The 9,557-nt window shown below is 36.4% G+C and overlaps 1 protein-coding gene across 1 annotated transcript in view; it reads left to right on the top strand.

Moving 5' to 3' along the window:
* The first annotated feature begins 1,433 nt into the window (after nucleotides 1-1,433).
* Nucleotides 1,434-9,557, top strand: part of Lingo2 (leucine rich repeat and Ig domain containing 2) — a 114,623-nt gene continuing 106,499 nt past the window's right edge. The window contains exon 1 of the mRNA XM_042697633.1: nucleotides 1,434-1,569. The gene's annotated coding sequence lies outside the window, so the exon portion shown is untranslated. The remainder of the gene's footprint in view (nucleotides 1,570-9,557) is intronic.

Below are 9,557 nucleotides of genomic sequence, written 5' to 3'. Positions count from 1 at the left end.
TCTAACCAATCTCCCGGAGATCCCTAGAATCTGAGGATTCATGGGAAAGTCTCACTTATTTAGTAACCACTATTTTGACTCTGAGTATTTCATACTCTTAGAAGATGTATGTAGTCTCAAAGGCAATAAAACTGTTTTATTATTTTTAAAATATATTTTTAAGCAATACAAAACAAATAGCAAAGACCAACCACATGTATCAAATGTAAATCATTGCCTTTCCTGCCATTAAAATTCTTAAATATGTTATTTCTGATGATTCCTGTTGCCACCAGCCTCTCATTCATAGTAGCCCCCTTTTTAGTCATCCATCTAATTATTTAACAAGTATTTTAAGAAGGGATGGTAGGGAGAAAACAAAGGAGGAGGCAACAACGCTCAATAGGAAATGAATTCATTACCTTGCTCATATAACTGTAACCCCTCTGTACAGCATTTTTACAATAAAAAATATACAAAAAAAGAGAAGTGTCTGGCTTTGTGTTGTTCTAAATATGGAAACGGAGAAAACAAATTTAAATCTCATCAAAATATAGTACAAAAATATGGCAATTGAAACTGATTTGAGACTTCCTTTTTTGGAGGCCGCTAGAAGAAACAACAGATTTCTTTTTTAAAGCCAGTCACCTTTCAATGCAAGCCATACCCGCAGTTTAGGCTGTGTGCCTCCAGCCTGTTGATATTAGGTCAGGTTCTGTGGCATTCTCAGACAGAAGAAATCATATGCTGAGTCTTTTTTCTAAGACTCTCTCTAGGATTTATTCTCTATAATGGAGCTTTTTAATGCTTTAGCAAATCACTGTTTAATACAGTCACAGAAGCCAGTGCATCTTCAAGGTGTTCTTTGGTGTAAATCTTCCGGGATCAGTCATTTTTCACTTGACAGTGCTATGCATAGCGAGATCTGATGCAAAAATCATTTTCCCAACATGCCAATTGGCAAAGGCACTAGGTGAGATTTTGTTTGAGCACACAGATTAGCCCTCTAAGGGTTAATTAGGAAGCAAGCCCCTTGCAGGGCCCGGAATTGTTTACTTCAATGGTTTTCATGCAAACTGCCATGTTTCACTTGCGTACTAATTGTGCCTGATGGACCCATTATTTTGTAATCAGAGCAGTTCCTTGGCTAGCTCTCTGGGGGTTAATTAAATGGATGAGGTAGTGCCCCGGATATTACTGGCAGACAGGACCACTGCATTTTTCACCAACTGTACTGAAGAAAGGCCTTAGTTACTATGAACAATCGGGTTTCTCGGCACCACTGGTACCTTTTGCAGTTGGAGTTTATTAGGTTACTGTACCAAGACAAGCCCAGCTGATCCGTCAATGCAGTCCTGCCTGGCCTGGCCGAGTTTCTGCTCACTGAAGACTGTTCCAGTGGATTCTGGAAAGTCAGCCTGCACATAGACAGCCCTGTTCAACTGCAGAAGATGATTCCTGCCCCGGGTTAAGTGTGTATACCTCACGGAAATATCGGTGCCTTCAACCTGAAGGCACTTAAGAGCTAGGAAAGCGGCAATCTACCCTGAAACACACTATCCCAAACACAGCAAGAGAGCACAATGATTGGTAAGGCGATTAGACATTTCTCTGATGTTGTTATGCCAGGGCTGCTGGTAATGAAGGCTAACCTGTCATCGCCCGTCTACCCCCTCCCCACTTCCTCGCTCCTTTTTTCTCCTCTTTACTGAATTTCTAGCCTGAGAAATTTACGCTAGAAACTCTTTGTGTAAAATGATCACACATTATTTTTTTGTCTTACATTATTATTTTTTATAACAAAACCCACTGGGATTTAATATCCAGGAGAGCATATTGTGTATTAAGGTATGAGTGAAGAGAATGAAAAATTCTAGAGCTCAAATAGCTAAGCCCATCTGCATTTTGGAACATCAAGGAGAACAGCAAAGCAGGAGAGAGGGATTTTTACACCGTTTCACAATATCCTATCGTGAAGCAATTCTGCTGTATGTGTGAATGTCTGAACTATGGTCATAGGGTACCTTAGGAAAATAGTCTTAGAGAAGTATGACACATTCTTACCGAGTTCATATTTTGCACAGTCTTTAGAACAGAACTGAGATTGTTTGGGAGTAGAAAAAAAAACACGATAGTGAAAGTGCGTTATAAACTGTAAAGATCTAAATCCAATTCACACTTCTTCCACACATGCCTGATTTAGGGCTGTTGGGAGTTCTAATTTCTTTATCCTTCAAAAGAGGGTGACAACACAGACGTACTATCGGCTCACAGAATTGTTTGTACAATGTCCAGCATAGTGCCTAACATAGTATATGGCTCAAATAAGGTTACGTGCCAAAACGCTGACTTGGTTTAAATGGTCTTGGTGAGGTTTTGAGTATTCATAATCATGTGTGGAGTTTGAAAACTAAAATTCCTCCATTTCTAGAACCCAAAGCATGGTTTGTTCATATGTTCTACAATTTCTAGATTGTTCAGAAGCTAGTCTGCAATTGAGATCTTTTTGCCTTGATTCTAGTCTTCCCTCCCACCAGAGCAAAGGCATTATACCCTTTAGAACCTGTGTGGAAACTTAATGAAAGGAATACTTAGAGTACTAATAATAAATTGGTTATGTGAGATGTCCAGAATAAGGAAGTCTATAGAGATGGGAAGAAGGCATGAAGTTGCAGAGGGGGATGGAGGAGAGTGGAAGGTAGGTGGAAAGGGAGTAAAGCCAAATGAGAACAACTTTTCAGAATTTAAGGACTTTAAAATATGTAGATTACGTTGTTTGTATTATTTTTAAAATTATATCTCAGTAATGCTATTGTTTTCTAAAACTATGTTTGCATAATAAAAATTATATGTCAGGGCACCTATGATATTGGTTAGCTGTTGATGTGTAGCTCTAAATGGAAAATGCCACCTCTTAATGAAAGTTCTATGAGAAAAAAGCAGAAAGGAAGCTGACACCTTTCCGAAAAGAAAGTATAACAATTCTATATCAACCTGCAGTAATACTAGTAAGAACTGCATTCCATGGAATTCAGGGGAAAAAATGAGCATGGACTATAAATCTGAGGCTATTTTCTTATCTCTCTTTTTTACTGTTATGTACCTGTAATGTTTAAATATCAGGATTTGAACAAACTTGTTCCTCTCAGAGTTCAAAGAATTAGTCCTAAAGACATTGCAATAAAGTGGTATATCCACCTTCCCCAGAACCATGCTATTTATTCCCACTTGTATCCTTATATTCCATCATTAGTGGTAACATTGCCAGGCACTGGGAAAAATACTTTAGCTTTTCTCTTTGATTTGAATTCTGATTTTTTGGTTTGGGTTTGTTTTGGTTTGTTTTGTCTTGGTTTGATTTGGTTTGGTTTTGAGACAGGATTTCCCTTTGTAGCATTGTCTCAACTCAAACTCATGATGTAGCCCAAGATGGCCTCAAAATTATGAATCTTCCTGCCTCAGCCTCCTAAGGGATGGGATAGCATGTGTGTTTCTGCATATGCAACTTCAGTTTGGTTGGGGTGTTTTGGGGTTTCTTTGAGGAATTGCATTTTTAAATTATATTTTAGTTGAACAGTATCATCACTTTGTCATTCTTCCCTATCCCTTCCAATTCAACCCTTCTCTTCAATTTTCCTACTTTTATAGAATATGCAATGAATATTATGACTGAATTATTTTAATTCTTATCTCAGCACTAAGCTAGTTATTTTATTTTGTCCATTTTTATAAGTTGTGAGAGTAGAGGTTTTGAAACAAGATTCAAATCCAGATAGTTCTTCTTGGTTGTGTTTTCACAAAGATTGAGATTAGCGGTCAAGAGATAGAAGTCTGCTCTACTGGGATCAACTTCAGAGGAGAAAGTATAGGAAGGGTGACCATTTGTGCTCCTGTGTCAATGGTGCAATGGTATCATAGTCCTTATCTCCTTTATTACTGGATGTCTTTCTACTATAGTTCTCCTTACACCCCTAATCATCTCTTATTCATTCGTTCAGAGAAACTAGTCAATGCAGGCATGAGGTATACAGAAGATAGCCAGGAAGAATGGTGAGTTTATCCTTTAGAAGAAAAGAACACATTTTTAAAATAACCATAACAAATAGTTGTACCTATAATTACTATAGCAGGTAGAGTTGCAAGAAAAAATGAGAATGCTTTTCTAGCCTACAGAGAGGAGAAGAGGAAAAATTCTCTTAAAAAAATAGGATGAGTGGGGTCAAAGAAATAATCAGGGTGAATTTGATCAAAGTACTTTATATGTAAGCATGAAAATAATGCAATGAAACCCTTTACTCTGTATAATTTATATATGCTGAAAAATTTGGTTTTGGGCTAGTCTTTGGGCTTGAACTCAGGGCCTAGGTCCTTTCCCTGAGCTTTTATTTTTGGTGATTAATTGGAGATAAGGGTATCACGGATCTTCCTGTCCAAGATGGCTTTGAACTGCAGTCCTCAGTTAGCCTCTTGAGTAACTAGGACTATAGGCATGAGCTACTGGAGCTTGGATAAAGTGGGTTTTTTTTTGGGGGGGGTTGGTTTTTTATAAATGAAAATGGGATTAAAGTTGGCATCTGACAGATGCTAGGGGTTGGTCTGTGGTAAGAAGAAAGAATATATCTATAATTCCTCTAGCAGAAGGATATTGGTATTTCTACAAAAATAAGAAGAGGTCAATACAACTAATATTAACAGTCATGGCAAGTTCAAAATTAAACTAGGTCTTCTCCCTAGTCTAAAACTCTGAGTATACCCTTACTTTCATCTTAAACTTATCTACCTTGGCTGAAGATTTACTATAATATTTAGTCTCCTTTCATGTGTTCGTGTCATATTTTAACTCTGTTATACTTCCTTACCTATATTGGAGAAGGCCCAAGGTCTCTGCACATTGAGCTCACAGGGCACAGGGAATGGGAAATGGTAACCTTTCCTGGGGAAGGTAGGCACAGTGGTTATTAGTTTAAGTTCTGGAGTCAGATGACAGTGGTTCAAATCTGAGATCTATTTATCTCCTAGCTCTGTGACCTTGGCCTCTGGCTGGATCTTTTGTGTCCATTTTTCCTTTTCTACAAACTAAGGATAAACACAGTTTTTAATTTTAAGGAATTTAGGTATATAAAATATATGTAATATATGAGGAACTTGGAAGAGTACCAAGTATACAGTAAATGTTAATGAACATAATTATATCCATAGTATAATGAACGGCTCAATGTTTTCTGAAAAGAGGTTGATGATATAATAACAATCAGTGCTGATGACACTACTGCCAGCTAAGAAACTTTGGAGATATTTGTGTATATTTTGATTTAAAATTCAACTGTTCACCTCAATTCCTAGGATATAGTAATGGAAGTTTTGTTGCTTTTATGGACACAAACTGAATATAAATCTTTAGTCAAATAGTCTAAGTTTTAATTTTGACTAAAATACAGCAGATATTTATTTCTATAGCAATAGTAGCAATCATTTCAACCATACCTTAAGTTTGTGAGATAATTTCTTTGAATTTTTAAATTTTATTTTATTTTATTGTGAAAGTGATGTACAGAAAGGTTACAGTTACATAACCAAGGTAAGGAGTACATTTTTATTAAATATATTTTATTGTAAAGATACTATACAGAGGGTTACAGTTACATGAGCAAGGTAATGAGTCCATTTCCTATCGAGCATTGTTGTCTCCTCCTTTGTTTTTCCCCTTCCATCTCTTTCCTCCCACCTCCTCAACTCTCCCCTCCCACCCTCCACCCCCCCACTGCAAAGTTGTAAAGTTCATTTTCAACATAGTATCTTGTATATCTCATTGTTACAATGGGTCATCCTTATTTCAGCATTTTGTTATTTCCCTCCTCCTCCCCAAATTAGAAAAATGTATACACAAGATGCAGGGCACCAGAATCAAATACAGTGACAAAGAAACTGATACTAAGAAAAGATTATGAAGCTTCTATAGTCACAAGTAGCAAGACACAGATGTATGATTTGAACCCATGTGCATTTGATTCAAATTCCTCCCATTCCCATCTTATTCCCCACTATTATCTTGACTTACATTAGCAGCATTTGGCTCTGGAAAAGGCATTGTTGGGAAGAGTCAATGTAGTGCCTATCCATTAAAGTAACTGCTTTATACTGAAATTGTTAGTTATATAATTTTGGTGAACTCAATTGAAGGTAAAGTCAACATGACTTTCTAACATACTTGCTTAACTGAATTTGTTTATTCATCTGTTATACAATTGTGTATCCTACAAAAATTGTTATTGATAAGGAATTTGGTTTCCTAAAAGTCTGTGATTGAAATCTACAAAACCTCCTAATTCTTCAATCACCTGCTCTCTGCTCATGAAGAATACCACTGGGTACTTGGCATTTACTCATTCTAACCTTGTTAGCAAGAGAAGGCAGAGTTCTATCTACCACACAAAATGTTAATATCGTTGAATATGTGCACTCTGGACTTTTTTTATATATACACCCTTACAAGAAAAATACAGAGTCACAGCTAACTACACCTTTCTTGATAGCTCTTTCTAGGAACTGATTGACTTAAGCTTTAGGAAATGTAGTTTTTCATAAGAAGAATGCTAGATAGTGTAAAAACTTAAGGTCTTATTATTTACTATATACATTCATGCACACATTCACACACATATACTCTGTGAAGCCTATACAAGTTGAAAGACATTAGGTTATACAATAAGACTTTTCCTTTTAAGTCAGTGGTATTCAAAGGCCTCAAATAGAAGTAAACTTTTAAAAGAGATAAAATTCTGATTATGCATCTTTTAAAAAATAAAAGTGCTTTAAATTTTATATAAGAGTACAGATGAATAACCAAGGGAGAATTCCCTTCTATTTTTTTTCCTATGCAAACAACTGAAACTCAAAACTTTTGAGAAAATGTACTAAAATCTTGGACTTTCAATGAAGAGTTCAATTCAGTGTGGAAGCCATAAGGTAAGCTCCCAAAAAGTAGTTCACACTTTATTGAAGTCGAGCCTCATGCTCCCCCTTGTATTAGTTATTGTGCTTTATGCAAAAAAAAAAAAAGACTTCCTACAAATGTCATTGTATCCAATAGAGAGGTGATACTAAGAATAGGGATGTGGAGAATGTCCAGGTTGTTGACCTGAGCAACTCTTGTTCACCTGTCCTACTCTATCAAGATACCTCTGTGCCATTTAAAATCAAAGATTATAATCACTTATAGGGTAAAAGGTATGGTTATAGGTTTTCTCAGTCATAAGCTCTCTATTGATAAGGAATTAAGTCTACAAGAATGTAAGAACTTCAGCTAATTTATATATGAGAATAAATCACAAGGAAAAAGTTAAAAAATCAGCATTTTGCCGTGAAAGTTTTCTTTTAAAATTAAAATACACTGTGGTTTCTAAAAATTCTTGATTAAATCTAACTTCCTTCTGGGAAACTATATATTGTAATTTCGGGGTTTTGTTTTAATCAGAAATAGAATTAAATTTTGGTTAAGTCCTTTGTGAACAGCTTTCACATCTTAGAGGAAAGGAGAAGTTATTTTTATTTATGCAGAATGATAATATTTGAGATGCCAAAAGATTGGTATATGTAAGAGTACATCTTTGGATATTTTGGCAAATAATGATATAAAAACCTAAGGCTTAGATTTTATATAAATACCCCAAAAATATTGAAAATTAGAAATCTATGATTATTATTGGGATATGATCACTTCTACTTATGATTTAATAGTTATGAATTATATCAAAGACATTGTTTTTATCAACATCGTTACTCTGACTTACCTATGAATATGAGAAGGTACCTGTTCACCAAAAGAAAGTCAAGCTCAGATTAAGGTCTATTCCTCATTTTGCTCTTTGTTTTTCTTTTTTTACCTTTATTTGCCAGTCCTGGAGCTTGAACTCTGGGCCTGGGTGCTGTCACTGAGCTCCTTTTGCTCACATCTAGCACTCTACCATTTGACCCACAGAACCACTTCCAGCTATTGATTAATTCGAGATAAAAGTCTCACTGACTTCTTTCCAGGGCTGGCTTTGAACCACAATCCTCAGATCTCAGCCTCATGAGTAGTTAGGATTACAGGTGTCAGCCATTGGCACCAACTTTGTTGTATTTTTGAAGTAAGGAAAAGGAGGAAGGAGGTGAAATTTCAAGTTTCTAATTTAATTTTTTAAAGTATGCATTACATAACTTGAAACTTTAGCCAATAAATGTAGCATAATAGTTCTCTGAAATTCATAATATATGCTATGTTTGTTAAAAAAATAGATAAGAAAGTTGTGTATCTGAATGTCCATACAGGAATGTTTTAACTAAGTAGGCTTCATAAGAAGCTCTAACTTACCAACGACTACTAATCTTCCCATACTCTCCATAGCCTCTAGGTGAGATGGTTAAAAATATGTAAACAAATTAAAACAACAAGTTTCCAAGAAAAGGTAAAGTGTAGCCACAACTCCTTCTAGTTGGATTGAACTGAGAAAAGGGGATCAGAGAAGATTTTGTGTCTTCCATGCATTTACTTTTTCTATTTGGAATTCTTTTCTTGTGCCCATTACTACTCTTACTGCCTTATTATAATTGCATGACAAAGAGCCAGGGTTTGAGCCAGGCATGGTGGCTCAAGTCTGTAATCTCATCTTTTTAGAAGACAGAGATCAAGGGATCTTGGTTTGAGGCCAGCCCAGGTATAAAAGGTTACAAAAATCCATTTCAATCAATTCTGGGTATGGTGGCTTATGCCTGTTATCGCGTTGATGGGGGATACACAATAACTGGGCACTTTTGCACGCATGTCTGTCATCCCCAGCAGTGTTGGAAGTACAAATAGAAGGACTGTATTCTGTCCTAACAGAAAGTAAGACCCTACTTTGAAAATAACCAAGATCTAAATGAGGCTAAAGGCATGAATCAAGTAGTAGAGCAACTGCTTTGCAAATATGAGTGAGCCTTGAGTTTACACCACATCCTCAGGAAAAAAATGTAGCCAGTGACCCATATGACCCTGTCAGCCTGGCCATTTGATTTCTATGTTAAGTTCTCTCTCCTACTACAGATTCTTATACCACACAATGCACAGCACTAGACCATCATCCAATCCACTCCTAGGTTTCTGTTTCTGCCCGCTGGGCTGTAATCTTTTCCCCCTCTTCAGAGACTACTGAGACTACTGAGCTGGTGGGAGAAGGTAAGCTGAACAAGAGACAGGAGATGACCCTATCTGGAATAAGTAGGTATTGGCCAGAGGAGGAGACAATTTCCTCCAAACTAGTAAATAAGTCAGACTTTCTCTATTGCTCCTAATAGATGAGATGCTCACGTGGGTTGTTGTCTATAAAATGACCTTGGATACATCTCATGAACGCTCATAGCATAAGCGAGGAAAAGAATTATCCTTTTCCAGTGTGATAGTGACAAAACTCTACGCCTCATTTCCTTATCATTATAGCTGGTATTAACTCACTGCTCCCACCTTTATCAAGCACATATGTTGGGCATATATTGCTAAGTGCTAGAAATACAAAAGCATGTATATAGAAGACCCTCAACATTAGATAACTGGATATTAT

The sequence above is a fragment of the Dipodomys spectabilis genome, unplaced genomic scaffold (genome assembly GCF_019054845.1).
Source record: "Dipodomys spectabilis isolate Male_0828 unplaced genomic scaffold, ASM1905484v1 ptg000006l, whole genome shotgun sequence".
NCBI lineage: Eukaryota > Metazoa > Chordata > Mammalia > Rodentia > Heteromyidae > Dipodomys > Dipodomys spectabilis.
This window is presented reverse-complemented; position numbering and strand designations above follow the sequence as displayed.